This window comes from Ailuropoda melanoleuca, chromosome 7 (genome assembly GCF_002007445.2).
Source record: "Ailuropoda melanoleuca isolate Jingjing chromosome 7, ASM200744v2, whole genome shotgun sequence".
NCBI classification, from domain to species: Eukaryota; Metazoa; Chordata; class Mammalia; order Carnivora; family Ursidae; genus Ailuropoda; species Ailuropoda melanoleuca.
The window spans coordinates 78,165,417-78,181,260 of record NC_048224.1 but is presented as its reverse complement, the minus strand read 5'-3'; positions in this window follow the sequence as shown (position 1 = coordinate 78,181,260).

The following is a 15,844-nucleotide window of genomic DNA, read 5'->3' as shown; positions in this document are numbered from 1 at the left end:
ATTTAAGAGAGAACTAATGGAAATATGAATTTGTATTGATGGGGTAAATTTTTTAAATAATATTACATTGAATATAAATTAAGAAAAGAAGTTTTTAGTATGAAAGCTTTGTAATCTATCCTAAGATAAATGGGGGATGAACAAAGATCAAATAAAGGAAACCAGGATCTTTTATTTGGCACTCGTTTTTAGATCAATACATCTGAGTTAAGAGACATTCTTCTGTTTAGTGCAATTAATTTTCTTTCCTTTCTAATATGACATAGAATTAATTTTAATCATAATCTTTCCACTAAATTACAAAGTAAAGGATTTAAGGAAAGTGTAAGAATAACCAGAATTAATCTTTAACTAAAGTTAAAATAGCAACTCGGTTATATGGCTCAATAATTAATGAATACTGTATATTTAAATAAATGTGTTATCTTTATCTCTTTAATCATAAATTTAAACCAAATAACTTTGGATGCTATCATACTTAGAAAATTTAACTAGGTATGTTCTATTTGAAGATTAAGTTACAGATTTAATTTATTTTATTCCCAAATCGTACATTTTTTGATCCTCTGAACTGAATCTTTTCCTTATTGAAGCTTAATGGTGTAAAACTTTGTTTCATTCTGTTGACTCTTCTTTGGTAAGTGACCTTTGAAAATGGCCTAAAGGACCAGAAGGGAGTGTGCTCTTTTACGGGAGTTATTTCTTATCTTCATCCTTATTGATGAATAGCAGAATTATTATAAAGTCAAAACAACCCACTCTTTGCCTTTTATCCTCTGTGTAATATAGCAAAATACACAATGCAATAGAAAACTCTCAAGAAATACAACTTTGGAATTTAGAGTTGCCTTTTGGGGGAGTTATTTAAAAACATAAACTAGCTTATTTTTAAATCATCTTGGATTAAATTTCAGCAATTGTCTGGCAGCATAGATGAAACATGCATGGAGGACATTCGGAGGCCAGTAGGGCTTATAAGAATTATTTTATTTATACCCATGAGAAGACAAAGATCAAGGGTATTTGAAAATAAAACAAGCCAGCAGTGGAAGAACCAGCCAATTATGACTCGATGACAAAAGAGGCAATTTCTTGCCTGGGTATTCAGATAACAGATTACGAGTTCCCACAAAAACAGGATTCACGTATCAAAGCTTCTCAATTTAACTGTAGGCATTGAGCTGTTCAGATTTAGTAGATTCTGAGATGCACCTCTCCAAGACTGCATTGCTAAAAAGATAAAGAAATTCTAGTCTGGTCCAAGAATTTAAAAATCTCTAGAAAATCTCTGTCTTTCATCAATTTTCATTCTGATGAAATCTAGGAATCTGCCCAGCAGATAGATCAGCCCACAGTGCATGATAGCATAAATTGCAGTAGCATTGATAGGAAATAGAGTTGAGCCCAAAAGCAACTTTAAAAGACATCCCATCTCTGGGCGAGAGAGCTATTTTCAGAACAGCAGATTAAATGATGGTATCTGAGCCAGGACTTGGACCATTTAAAAAAAATCACTAAAAGCAGCAGCAACTATTTTTTGGATCACTTACTTTATATAAAGTTCTATGCTCTGTTTAATGAAGAAATAAAGACATCAAAGACACCATTTTACTTTCAAGGTGTTTAAACAGAGTGTAGAGGGAAAATTCATGAGTAAAAATAATTAAAAGTGAAGTGAATGATTCTGGAGATTTCCCTGAGCTATGTAAAGTTAATGTCTGAGTAAGCCTATAGGCATAGGGGTCTCTGAAATAAGAGAAGAACAGTGGAAATCTGAAGGTGAGTAGAGCCAGGAGCCTGAAAAGGTAGGTTTGGGGGCAGAAGTGAAAAGCTAAGAAATTTAGTTCTTTCACTTTAGATAATAGAAAGTTCTCCAAGATGAGTCTTTCAGAAGGATTAATAAGTTGGCGACCTTCAGAATGAGCTGTAGATAGAGAAAGGGAAATGCAGAGAGCAAGAGGCCACTGGAGAGATTTGAGATTAGAAGGATGTGAACTTTTACAATGGCAATCGTAAAATGAATCATACGAAATTATTGATAGTTGACCACTTTGGACCTACAGAAACAGAAATTTCTTATGGTTCAATAAAGTAAAGAATCGGCAAAATTCAACATTTGAACAAAATATGTGAAAGTGACTGGAAGAAAGATGCTACCACAAAGAGAAATAAGAAACCTAGGGAAAGAGGGGCTCCTGGGTGGTTCAGTCAGTTAAGTGTCTGCCTTTGGGTCAGGTCATGATCTCGAGGTCCTGAGATTGAGCCCCTCCTCAGGCTCCCTGCGCAGCGGGGAATCTGCTGGTCCCTCTTCAACTGCCCCTCACCCCCACTTGTGCTCTCTCTCTTTCTCTCAAATAAATAAATAAAATCTTAAAAAAAAAAAAAGAGAGAGAGAGAGAAACTTAGGGAAGGAAAGCCAATGGTATGCTTTTTTTCCCCACAAATGGTCAGGTTGAAAAGCCCAATTTTAAAAATATTGTATTTGAGATGACAAGAAGGAAATGTCCATTGGTAGTTGAAAATGCAGAATTGGATGGGACTCAGGGCAAAGTCCAGGATGAAAATGTGGGTTTGGAGATTCACCTTACACGTAGGAGCCCGTTGAGGCCGGAAGAATGAATCGTATCTCTTAGGAAGGAAGGTTGGGTGGCAAAAGAAGAAGATCGAAGACCCATTTTTAAAAAGCAGGAGGAAGGATCGGAAGTTGAAGGGGAAATGGAGTCTTACTGGGATTCCCCCATCATGTGGAGTGAGTACCAGTCGTTGGTTTTGAACTGAGAAGATGATTCGTAATTTGGGAGGAAGCCAGCTCAGTAGTAGTGGAATGGGGATGAAGCCAGACTGTTTAAAAACCATGGATAAAGGTGGCTGTAGCTTTCTATGAAGGAGAGGACAGGCCCAGCCTGTAAGTCCGGCTAGTTAATGGAAGCAAAATTCAACCGTGCTCTATGACCCCAGCCCCTAAGGAAGGATAAGCAATGATGTCTTATAGTTCTGTGCGTGTTTGGGCTTCTCTATGGCATTCGAAATCATTTCCCATAGAGCACTCCAGAGTATAAACAGACGGATACTGTCTTAAGTTTCGGTTTATAGCTAAGAAGGAGAGCTGCATGTACCATATTGACGTTGACTGTGTTCTTGCAAATTCCCACCCTGACCTCAGCTGCCAGGCCTGAAGCATTCATGTCCAGGTGCAGAGAGCCTGGGGAGCCAGTATGTATGGTGCGAGGCTGCCAGGGCCCTCAGATCAGGAGTCGAGATAAACCTGACAGAAGCTGGCATACACAGCTGTGGCCTGGAAAGTGCTCCTTCCTGTTCTCAGTTTTTGTTTAGCCCGAACAGTCCAACCTGAGTCAAATGGCCTCCATAGCAACCATCATGATTCAATAAATGAGCTTATTAATTCCCATTTGTATTATTTCTCAGTGAGACATTCTCAGAGTTTTGGTTCCCCAGTTATTACATCCATTTCTATCATATCACACAGAAATAGGACTCTGTAGACTTTTGCTCTTTTATGCATAAATACCCAATGTGAGGCTTACTAATCAGAAGACTCTACTCTCTGTTTCCTTAGCCAGACTCTTATCCCTACTGTCAGGGAGATGTCTTAGAACAACCTTGGACTAGAGCTGGCAGGAGTGAATGGGAGACAGAAGGGTACTCTACTAAGTGCTTATATTAATTGCATTTCTTAATCTAGGCTTATTTCATTTTCTTAACTTCATGGACGGATTTCGAAAGTGAGGCATGAAGGAGATAGATTTAACACTTTCTTTTCTTTTCTTTTCTTTTCTTCTTTTCTTTTCTTTTCTTTTTTAAAGTAGGCTTCACGCCCAGTGTGGAGCCCAATGCAGAGCTTAAACTCACGACCCTGAGATCGAGACCTGAGTTGAGATCAAGAGTCAGACACTTAATTAGCTGAGTCACCCAGGCACCCCTAACATTTTCTTAACGTAAAACAGAAGAGGTAAGAATAGGATATGGCATTTTACCATGAGTAACTTCGTTAGAGTTTACTATTGTGGAAACAAAGTGTACAGAGTTCAGATTTGGCTAAAACAACTGCCTTTAGGATTTGAAAAGTTTAGTAATCCAAGGGCCTAGTGAGAGCACACCAGGATAAACAAAAGCCACTGAAATCTATGTCCTGATGAGGAGGAGACAATATAAAATAAACTAGCAGAAAAGGAACACAGTTTCGTCTACCTTTCATGGGGGGAAGGTGTGGGTCACTAATCGTAATGGTGCCCTTCAATCCACAAACTCTCCTGGGTGCCTACTGCATGCCAGCTGCTGGTCTAGGCCCTGGGAATACAACAGGAGAAAGCCCCTGCCCTTGTGGGATACAAAGTATACGCCCTGTGTGCTAGGCACGGGGAACAGAGAGGAGTGTGTCCAGCCTTAACATCACTCTCCCAGAGGAAGGCAGATATACACTCAAATAAGTGCAAAAATACAACGTACCAAGTGGAGAAACTCTTACCCAGATAAGTCACTGGTGGGGCAACATTTATTTAAGAGTATTACTGGAAAACTGTTGTCTTAAGTAAAACTGGTGGAAATTCTTTGGCTAAAATTCTGGATGCTCAGAAAATAGATATGATGCAAGACATTAAATTTAACTTCTGATGCTATTCAGTTTTGAGATTGACAAAGCCAAGAATAGCGAGTGGCAAATACCCCTATGGAGTAAGGAAGTTGCTAGAACATCTAGGTAGGACTCTGTTTATGTTTCCCAACTGGGTAGTGTTGGTTTAGCCATTCTGATTTCATTCATTCTTTTCTTCATTTGTTCTGTGCTTAAAGATGCCCTTTAGGAAGAAGGAATAGAGAACTCAGTTTTATGGACCCCACTTGATTACTGCAAGATTTTCCTGTCTTTGGTACGCATACTGAGTAAAAGGTGTCTTTTAACAATAATGCTGTAACAAAGACACGTCTTGTTGGTTGCATTGTACGTAACCAAAGTGCTAATTACTGTCAGAAGTGAGGTTGATAAATTCCACCACTAGCCATTCTTTATTACCAACGCATATTCTTTGGGCCACGTAACCATCACCAATCTAGTTAGCTAGACGTAAACATCTGCCTGAGTTTTATCAGGATGTATCAAAGAGAAGACCTAAGCATCATAAAATTCTTGCTTGGACCTTTTCTTCAGTGTACTTCAAACGATTCCTTTAAACAATGTTTGATCTCCTCTTTTGGTAAAGAGCCACATACCAAATAAAATACAGCTTTTCTAATTTTACAAAAGCCATGTGTAGCTATTACTTGGTCCTCACAATCATTTTAGTAAACAAAACATGGGTCTTGGTTACAAGAAACAGCTGCCACCTGAAAAGGAGGAGCACGGGGTTGCTTTTTTCTCTTGGCATCAGATCAAGACTTCCATTCTTTTCCCCGAACTTTCCTCATTGGATTAAAAGACAATGATGAAAATCACTGCAAAAGAAATAATGATCTCTTCCATTGTTGTTTTCTTGGTGTCCTGGTAGAAACAGAAACGTCCTTTGGTCAGTGTTCTGTTAGGTTTTTTTCTCTTTAAAATAGAAAATGTTTGGGACTGAAATATCAGCTCTCTTGGCCTTTACATGGAATGGACAAACACAGTGGTAGGCAGAGCTCGTGGTGCCTTAGCCCATAGCAAAACAGCGCACCAATCTAGACTAATAGTCATTGTTTTCTTTACCCCCAGTGTATGCACACTTGAGAAAATTACTGGTGTGGAAGTAGACATAAGCTTCAGCGGTCTTCTACCATGGTAGACCCTGAAAGATTTGCCAGAAATGTAAAATAATGCCAATTTTCTCTTTTTTTTTGTTTTGTTTTGTTTTAGAGAACGCAGTTATTTCTCATAAAATTACATTTACTTATGTTAACATTTAATGGGATTATTGCAGTTGGATTAATAAATAAATGAATTAATAAGTTAATAAATACACCCTTTGAAAATTTCTCAAATTTCTAATACAGCAAATATAAAAAAGATATCATCTACATGGACAAAAGTTCTTTGAGGTCCTCAATAAATACTAAGGACATTATCAAGAGCGTGAAGGCCCTATGGGGCCAAAAAGCATAGAATTGTTTTTCTACATTATTATGCAGGAATAAACATGAAAGAGGTTTGTTTTGTTTTGTTTTTTTAAGTGGCAAAAATCAGGAAGGATCGTCATCGAGTGATATGTCAAGATTGTGTAAACGACTGAAACACTGGTTAGAATGTCATTCTGGCCTTTGTGTTGGGAGGTCCTGATGTCTCGCTCAGGCATATTCAGATAATAGAGATATTAGTGTGTAATTCAGGAAAAGAATTTAGGTGAGCCAGGGTAGTGTCACATGATATTGTGGAAGTTGGAGTCCGAGGGCTTGAGTTTGAATCCTTCCTCATCATAGCCCAGTTGTAGAATCACGGGGCACATTATTTTATTTCTACATGTCTCAGTTCATCTACAATATGGGAACAAAAGTACTGCATAACTCACTGCTTAGAAGAATGGTTATGTGGATTGACTGAGATAAGAGCGATAAAGCCATTCAAAGTGTGACAGCGTCATAGTAACCATTCCTTAAATACTATCCATTATTCTGCTTCTTCCTATCCTACCCTTTCCCGCTTATTGTGTTCCTCTGCAGGCTTTCAGTATCTAATATTTGAGTTGATCACTTAATTGACAAAAATGACTCCCCCGCCCCCAGCCTTTTTTTCCTGCTGACACATTTCTTTCATCCACTCTAACTGCGCATGTAAATACACTGTAGGAAGTTTTTAGGATGTCAGTAACTTACACTTCAGACAAACAAAGCTGGGAATTTCCAACATTCCGATAAAACACCACCATGTCAACTATGCCAAGAGAAGCAACATTCACACCAATTCAATAAGCAGAGATAGCATGCTTGATACTTAAGTCCTTATTTTTGTTTCACGTTCATAAATCTTTATAAATAGGTTAGGACCTTGAGACATTTTTCTTGGGTTAGGGAGTTTTGGTGGGAAACAATCCAGAATTTGTAATACCAGAAGAGAACAATTCTTCAGCAGTGGCAAGGATGGAAAGATTAACATAGCAAATAGGGATTTTGTAAAGAAGGTTTTTTCATTTTAGGATTGACATTAAACTGGCTGGCTATGTGTTTGCCATTTTGCCAACTTTTCTCTCAGTGTCCTTTTTACTCCTTTTGCACCTCTTCTCCCAGTGTCCTGGTGTTGGCACAATCCAATGTCTTGATTGTAAGAAAAGAACACTTTGCCTTACTTTACCCCAGAGGAGTTGGACCAGGAGGGAAAATAATCAGATGAAGGATCTTTATAAAATTGACCTTTTGACATCGTCTTTCAATTTGTCTTGGTTCGTAGCATTTGCCCACAACTAAGCTTTCACGCATAGAAAACTGCTCCTTCACAAGAATGAAGGAAGATTGAGATTTTGTGGATTATGTGGAGAACAGGTCTGACTTCAGAGATTCATGGTAAGATCTGCAGCAGTTCATTCCATAAATAGGTTGCATTCATACCTATTCAATTCCATCAAGACAAAAGGAGTCCCTAATAAGGCAAGTCAGCTGCACAATATCAGCTAAACGTAGATGTAGACAGACATATCTAATTCATGCTATTAATATATTAGCAAAATGAGCCCAGACAGATTTTATTTTTTTAAAGATTTGTTTATTTTGGAGAGAAGTGGGGGAGGGGCAGAGGGAGAGAAGCTTCAAGCAGACCTCCCGTTGAGCACAGAGTTCAGTGTGGGCTTGATCCCACGACCCATGACCCATGAGATCATGACCTGAGCCAAAACCAAGAGTCAGAGGCTTAACGAACTGAGCCACCCAGGCACCCCAAGACCAGATACATTTTAAAAAGTGTTGTGTGCCCCAATCCATCATTCTCTCAAGCGAACATTTTCTTAGGCCTAAGACCTCTCTCAGATTTCTGAGCGGAAAAATAAGAGTGTATTCCAACATCATCATCTCCAATGATATTATTTACTTGGAATTCTGGAGGGTCTGCTTTCTCACCTTAGATTTAACAATAGTTTAGTTAGCTTTCCTGCTGTCTAGTTGTTGAAAGAATGAGACCAAAATGTATGAGATTTATTATATAACTGTTTTTCTAAGGATGCTAAAAATATTTCATTGTTGATTGATTATTCCACAGAAGTATGGTTTTTAAAATTCCTTTTGTTTAAACTTTATTCCTTACTATTATCTTTTATTTTCCAATTTTTAATTCACATTCACATCTCTCATCTGTTTCTTATTCCATTTTTGGTGTATTTTTTTTCTTTGTTCAGCTCTCTGCCCTGTCTTCATATTCAATTTTTTACATTCTTCCTAATTCTGCAATCCTTTTCTATCCGCCAAATGCAGGCAAAATTTCTTCTTTCTTTTCTTCTGATCTGTCCATTAAGAAAGCATTTAGTGCTAATTGACTTAGGTACAGAACTGCATTACAAAGGTAATTTAAAATGTTTTCCTCTAATTAAGAAAGAGAGAGGCATAGTTTAAGATTGAGAAAATCATTAGAATTAGCTTCATTTGAGTGTCGTGGGAGAACATTTCTTTCACAATATGAATAAAGGTGACTCAAATTTTCTAACATTTCTCAATAGTATAAATATTTGAATGCTGACATTCATTTTGTATTTGAGATGTTAATAAGCAAATAATCAAAACTTAGTCATGAAGAATGTATATTCTTAGTAACTAATGAGTATTCAATAAATGTTTGAACTGAACTGAATTGTTTGTTGAAGCAAGAAAAGAAATTCCGCATGGACAGTCCTCAAGTATATCAGAGTTCTAGTTCAAGGTTCAAATGCAGACACTTAACCTCAAATGGAATGATTAATGGTTCTCATTGCATAAACTAGTAAGCTAGGAATGCCGAACTATTTCTTTAGGTACACGGCTTAAAACCTATGAAGGTCATGACCTCAAAGGCTCTACAACAATTTTCTTATTTGGTTATTGTTTATATGTTACATCAAATGAATTAAAGGACATTTTCTTGGTTATGACTTACTGGTTATAAAATATTGAAATGTTTTGTTTAAAATATTTGAATATACAGTTTTATTTCTCTGTTAATACAAAACTCTCCCAAGTTATTTTAAGTACTTTTTTTTTTTTTTTAAATCTCCCTGGTCTCAGGACATTTCTTCTCTAGGATTCAAGTGTACCAAGTTCTTTGTCACTAAAAATGAGGGGCAGAGATAAAAGTTTTTCTATAAAAACAGTAACATTATTGTTTGGTATGCATGCCTGGTATCAGAAAGGGTTCAATCAAAGAAAGGGGGGGTAATCAGAAGGGGGAATGAACCATGAGAGACTATGGACTCTGAGAAACAAACTGCAGGCTTCAGAGGGGAGGGGGGTGGGGGAATGGGATAGGCTGGTGATGGGTAGTAAGGAGGGCACGTATTGCATGGTGCACTGGGTGTTATACGCAACTAATGAATCATCAAACTTTACATCAAAAACCAGGGATGTACTGTATGGTGACTAACAGTAATATAATAAAAAATATTAAAAAAAAGAAAGGGTTAATCAGAGAAGCAGAACCAGTAGAAGGTATACATTAAAATATTTGTTGTAAGAAATTGACTTCTGTAATTGTGGGGGCTGGTTAGGCAGGTCCCACATCCATCCAGACAGTAGGGATGGGCAGGCGGGAACTGTGGAGCTGAAGCTGTTTCCACGGGTGAAATTTCTTCCTTACGGAAGCATCAGCTCTACTCCTAAAGACTTTCAACTGATGAATCTGGCACCCCCAGATTATTTGGGATTATCTCCCTTACTCAAAGTCAGCTGATTATGAACTTAAATCACATGTACAAAATACCCTCACAGCAACCACTAGATTAATGTTTGATTGAATAATTGGGGAATGTAGCCTAGCCAAGTGGACATGTTAAAAGACCATTATACCTAGAAATGTATCAGTTTACTTTTAATGACCTCCCCCTTTATTACCTTTCAGTGCTTTTTTCTGTCCTTTTGACTTTCTATAGCTCTATATTGTGTTGATTCAAAATATGAGTATTTTTTCAGAAAAGCTTATCTTTCCCAAATAAGAACCGCCGTTGAGAGCCAGCACACTCTGCTCATAATACTGTATGCCAGCTGGGAAGCATGGTTATTAACTTGGAATACGTCATTAAGTCTCTTGAAGCTTTATGTTCCATTAGGCACTTTTCCAGTAGAGCTAAATATAGAGCCACTTCCTTCTTAAGATTTATAACTTCAGAGAAGCAAAGTGGGTGTAAAGATATACCTAAGCTTAATAAATAAGTAAATAAATAAATAACATTTCTTTTATTTTTATAAAGGTTCTTATGCATATATTTGAAGAGTAATTGTTGCAGGATTGTAGGGTTTTTGTCTCAGAGTCAAAGAATGAATCTCAAAGAATGAATCTGGAGGACACAAGAGGTTGAAGTGAAATGAAAGTTTATTAAGTAAAGTTAAGAAAAGAAAGGAAAGAAAAAAGGCTCTCTAGAGTGAGAAGGTCCTCCATGCTTTGCCTGAGTTGCCACTGAGGGCTTTTATGTTTGGTCTTTTATAAGAAACTGACCCGGGAACTTGGTAAATTTCTTGTCAATATCATAGTGTATTTGTGAATATCACGTCTACGTTTACAACAAACATGTGGACAAACAAGGTGTTCCTGTAAATATCATGTCTATTTCTCCACAGCTGGGATTTCTGTGAGCCTGGTTCCTGGCCCCCTGCACCAGCCTAGTCACATAGTCCCCTACCTATCTCTCCCTACCTAACCTTACCGTCCCTTACTCATAATGAAGAAAGACTTGTAACTATTGGATGTTTCTAGGAAGCATCTGGAGCTTGTATCAGAAATGGCCATCTAAAATCAGTTAGTCCTCAACCTTTATTGAATATTTACAATGTTTGGAAGTAGGCTTAAGACATTTGGGGTTTTAGAGCCTAATTGGAAAGACAGATCATATTCATTTGAAAGATAAATAAGGAATTTAAAGAGGCATACAAACAAGTCCAATACAGATTTCCTGTGTCAGTAAAAAGTTATACTTTCAATGTGGTAAGAGCTGAATACTGTAACAATAACTGATACAAACAGAGGATTTTTATTTATTTTCATCTATAAAATATGTCATCTTAACAACCTTGGAAGGTATTTATAAGAAGCATTATTGTATCTATTAGTGGTGAGAAACATCCAAGGGCAGAAGGTCAAAATAGGCACCCATGATCGATGTCACCTAATCAGGACGAAAATCTCCAATAGCGTTTGTACCATTGTTCACATGATATCTGTGGGTCTCAGGGACTTGCTTAGAAACTGGAGACATTATTACTCAGCAGTTACTCAGTGGATTCTATGGTCTTTTTCAGTTCATGTAAACACTATTTTTATTAAGCAATGACTAATGCCACGTATTTCTCAAATTACACATGGTTCCATCTTTAATTTCCATCTGTCACACACACACACACTCACATACACACATGTATCATCTCTACATGCTTCTTCCTCAATGTTTTCTACATGTCTTTCTTTTCTTTTCTTTTTTTAAGATTTTATTTATTTGACAGAAGGAGACAGCCAGCGAGAGAGGGAACACAAGCAAGGGGAGTGGGAGAGGAAGAAGCAGGCTCCTAGGGGAGGAGCCTGATGTGGGGCTCGATCCCAGAGCACCGGGATCACGCCCTGAGCCGAAGGCAGATGCTTAACAACTGCGCCACCCAGGTGCCCCTCTACATGCCTTTCTGATATTTCCTGTATTTTCTTCCTTATTTAACATTCTGCTGAAATCTCATTTCTTCCATGAAGCATTTACTATAAAGTCTGTGCACAGCATTGCTTTATTATTTGGGTTTTATATTTGGCATTAATTTTAGTTTGGTTTCATGCTTCATTTATAGAAATATAGTCATGTGTATTCTTTCTCTGATAAATGTTTTTGGTGATGATGATGTTTTGGTATCTATTCCATGCTAAAATTATTACTATATTTACAAGGAAACTTGGAATTTGAATTACAAGCTCACTAGAATTTAAATTATGTATTGCCTGTGTATGTATTTAAACCCCATTCTCTTTGAGCAGAGACTAGATTTCCTGTATACGTGGTATTGCAAGTTATAAAGACACCAATAATGATTAATACCAATTTCTATACCTAGAGAAAAGAAGGAAGTTTCTGGGGTGACAGAAATACTTGATTTGTCTAAAGTGTGGTTTATATGGATGTACACATTTTGATGACAAAACTCATCAGACAGTACATTTGGATTTTTGCATTTCAATACATGCAAATTACACCTTAGTAAAAATTCATGAGCATGAAAGGGTGGGACACTGAAAGAATTAAACTGAGAAGGAGGGAAATCTTATCCAAATGGGTATTATTGTTCCCAACCTCACCATAGGCCAAATTTAGAGAAACACTTGGAATTTTTTAGATTAAAGTGATATGGCTTCTCAGTCTCCCCGCTAGTTTTGTTTTACTGTCAGTGTTGCTTTGCTCTTGTTAACAGCAATAACAAGAGGAACTCGCTGAGTAGAGGAAATGTATCCAGGATATGATAGAGGAATGAAAATTCGTTCCCCTGGTTTTGATTTTAGATATATGTTTATTTCATAAACAATATTTTCCAGAAGTATGATATCAAGTTGGCTGCATATAAAATCTAGTAAAATAGAAATTTATGATGAGCAAGTATGTTTATAAAATATGATTTTCTTAAATTTGAAAATATTTTTGTTAACATGAAAAACTAGGGCAGAGAAATGTTTGCCAGGAACATTTATAGCTAGAAGACATCATTTATCTTTATCCCTCTGCCTAAAATACTTTCTTCTCACTTTTCCTTCTGTCAAACTCTTAATCATTCTTAAGACACACAAAATAACACTTTTTCTGTTAAACGTTCTAGATTTTCCCTGAGGTGACCACATTTTTGCTCTTCCCAAATCTCCTCATCTTTCCCACAGAGCACATGTCATATTTGTATGGAATTATGTTGGATCACCTTTGCATTTCCAATTAAACAGCCAAATGTCAAGGTATACTGGATCTTGTTTACTTCTTGTATAGGTAACATGCTCAGGACACAGCAGATGCTTTAAAATACTTCTTGAAGAAATGAATTTTTTAAATTGAAACATACTAAGGATGATTTTTACACTCTTTCCATCAATCAGCATTGACCAAAATAGAATGCCTCAAAATGATAACTTTTTTTGTGATAAAGGTTGATATAAAAGGGAAAAGCGGATGTTTGGCTCTCAGGTCACATTATAAAAGAGCTCTTGATTGATAATTCAGTTCAAACACATTTATTTCTCTGGGTAAAAATACACCCTCTAAAAATATGTCATCCATTTCCTTGCCATTTCCCTCCCTCAACTCTGTGCTCTAAATCACCAGACTGAATTCAGCAGGCTCCCATTTTTTTCTCCCATTTATGCTTGGCATGCCCTTCTCTGCTGGGGAAACTCCCACCTTCAAGACTAAACTCAAATGTTTTCTTCTTCTTTCTTTCTCTCTTCTTTCTTTCTTTCTTTCTTTCTTTCTTTCTTTCTTTCTTTCTTCTTTTCTTTCTTTCTTTCTTTCTCTTTTTCTTTCTTTTTCTTTCTTTCTTTCTTTCTTTTCTTTCTTTCTTCTTTTCTTTCTTTCTTTCTCTTTTTTTCTTTCTTTCTTTCTTTCTTTCTTTCTTTCTTTCTTTCTTTCCTTCCTTCCTTCCTTCCTTCCTTCCTTCCTTCTTTCCTTCTTTCTTTCTTTCTTTCTTTCTTTCTTTCTTTCTTTCTTTCTTTCCTTCCTTCCTTCTTTTCTAAAATCCTTACTAGTTCTCCCTAGCATACTTATCTGCATTTCTAATACCAAGCAGGACTTGAGTGTATTTTTTAAAAAACTTTTTAAAAAGATTTTATTTATTGGGGTGCCTGGGTGGCACAGCAGTTAAGCGTCTGCCTTCGGCTCAGGGCGTGATCCCGGCGTTATGGGATCGAGCCCCACGTCAGGCTCTTCCACTATGAGCCTGCTTCTTCCTCTCCCACTCCCCCTGCTTGTGTTCCCTCTCTCGCTGGCTGTCTCTATCTCTGTCAAATAAATAAATAAATAAAATCTTTATAAAATAATATTTAAAAAGATTTTATTTATTTATTTGAAAGAGGAAGAGAGAGAGAGAGCATGAGCAGGAGAAGGGGCAGAGGGGGAAGGAGAAGCAGACTCCCCACTGATCAGGGGGATTGAGGCAAGGCTCCATCTCAGGACCCTGGATCATGACTGGAGCCAAAGACAGAGGCTTAACCGACTGAGCTACCCAGGTGCCCCTTGGATGTATTTCTATTAAAGTCTTGTCACTTTGTGTTTATTTAAGTATTGGTTACTATTATCAGATGGTGTGTATCTAAAACCTATTTGTTAATCTCAAAACCTGTTTGTTAAGATTTGAAGAAAGGAGTCAATCCACCCATTTCTACTTTCAATGAGCGAACGAAATAATCAGCAGGTGAAATTTGTGGCAAGGTGAATCCCCACTCAATCTATATGAGCTTAAAAAAAAAAAAGCAAAAGATAAAACTCGAATGTAATTATGTAAACTAATTCTGATTGCTCTTTGGATTAAAAGACCTTGTCCAATTTATTATTGTATCCTCAGGGCTCAGCACAGTGCTTGACACATAGCACAAATCAATAAATCATTATTGAATTAATAATAGATATATGGGGGTTATATCTCAGATTCTTGTTTCATGATCTTGTTTGACATGTTGGCATGATATACAAATGGGTGTAAGGTCTATGTGACTCAGCTCTACTACTGGCCTGAAAATTTTATAAGGGCAGAGCTATACTTAGCTAACACATTTGCTCTCCACCACTTGCAGATATTAATTAACTATATTTTGAATATTGTCTAATTGCCCTAGGCATTTACAGAATAGGGTTTTTGCTTTGGTATAAAAGAAAAAAAATTCTTACTTCATCTTTCATTCTAGTTATCTAAATTACCTTTCTAATAATGATTGAATTAATTTGAGCCCATTATATGGTTAATTTGACATAGTGAGGCAGGGATAGCAATACTTTCAATCAATTATCTTGATAGTCACATAATGAAATAAAGCCTAATATTTATACATGTTATCTATCAACAAATGTTTCAAATTTTTAGAAGTTGGGAGTTAATTTAATTCATCCAGAAAAATGCAGTTATACAGCCCAGTATAGGGCTTAATATATTCTTGTGATTGAGTTAGAAAAGTAATTTCCTCAGTGGCAAAAATTTACATTCAGAGTTGCAAAGAAGAGCCCCCTAAAACCAAAATCAGAAATGTTACGTTTATCTTGAATGCTTTGAGTTTTCCTCTAATGCAGTTGTCATGCATGAAGGCTGTCTACACCATTATAGCTACACATTCTTTAAAATACTTTCTCTTTTCAATTCTGCTTTTAATTAACTTCATTGGAAAATAAGTGAGTTTTTATTCTGATTTTTCTCATCCAAGGAAGAAATAAGAGGATCATATGGTTACATCTTATTAGATAAGAAAGCAGAAATATGTCAAAAGATAATTTAATATATTCATAACACATAGCCTGGGATCTGCTGAAGTAATGCAATCTGTTAGATTTAAATAAAGTCATATCAAAAAGTGAACTTTAACTCTTATGAAAAGTTCAAGCCACAGTTAGCTGCTTGATTCTATGGATCTTGGATCCTGAGAATAGAATCTATGGCTTTGGGATGGTTTGGGATCATTTATTGCCCAGAACAGAAACTCCCTTCAGGTGGAATAGGGCCATGTCCCCATGTTCTATAATACACACGTTATTCTCGATCA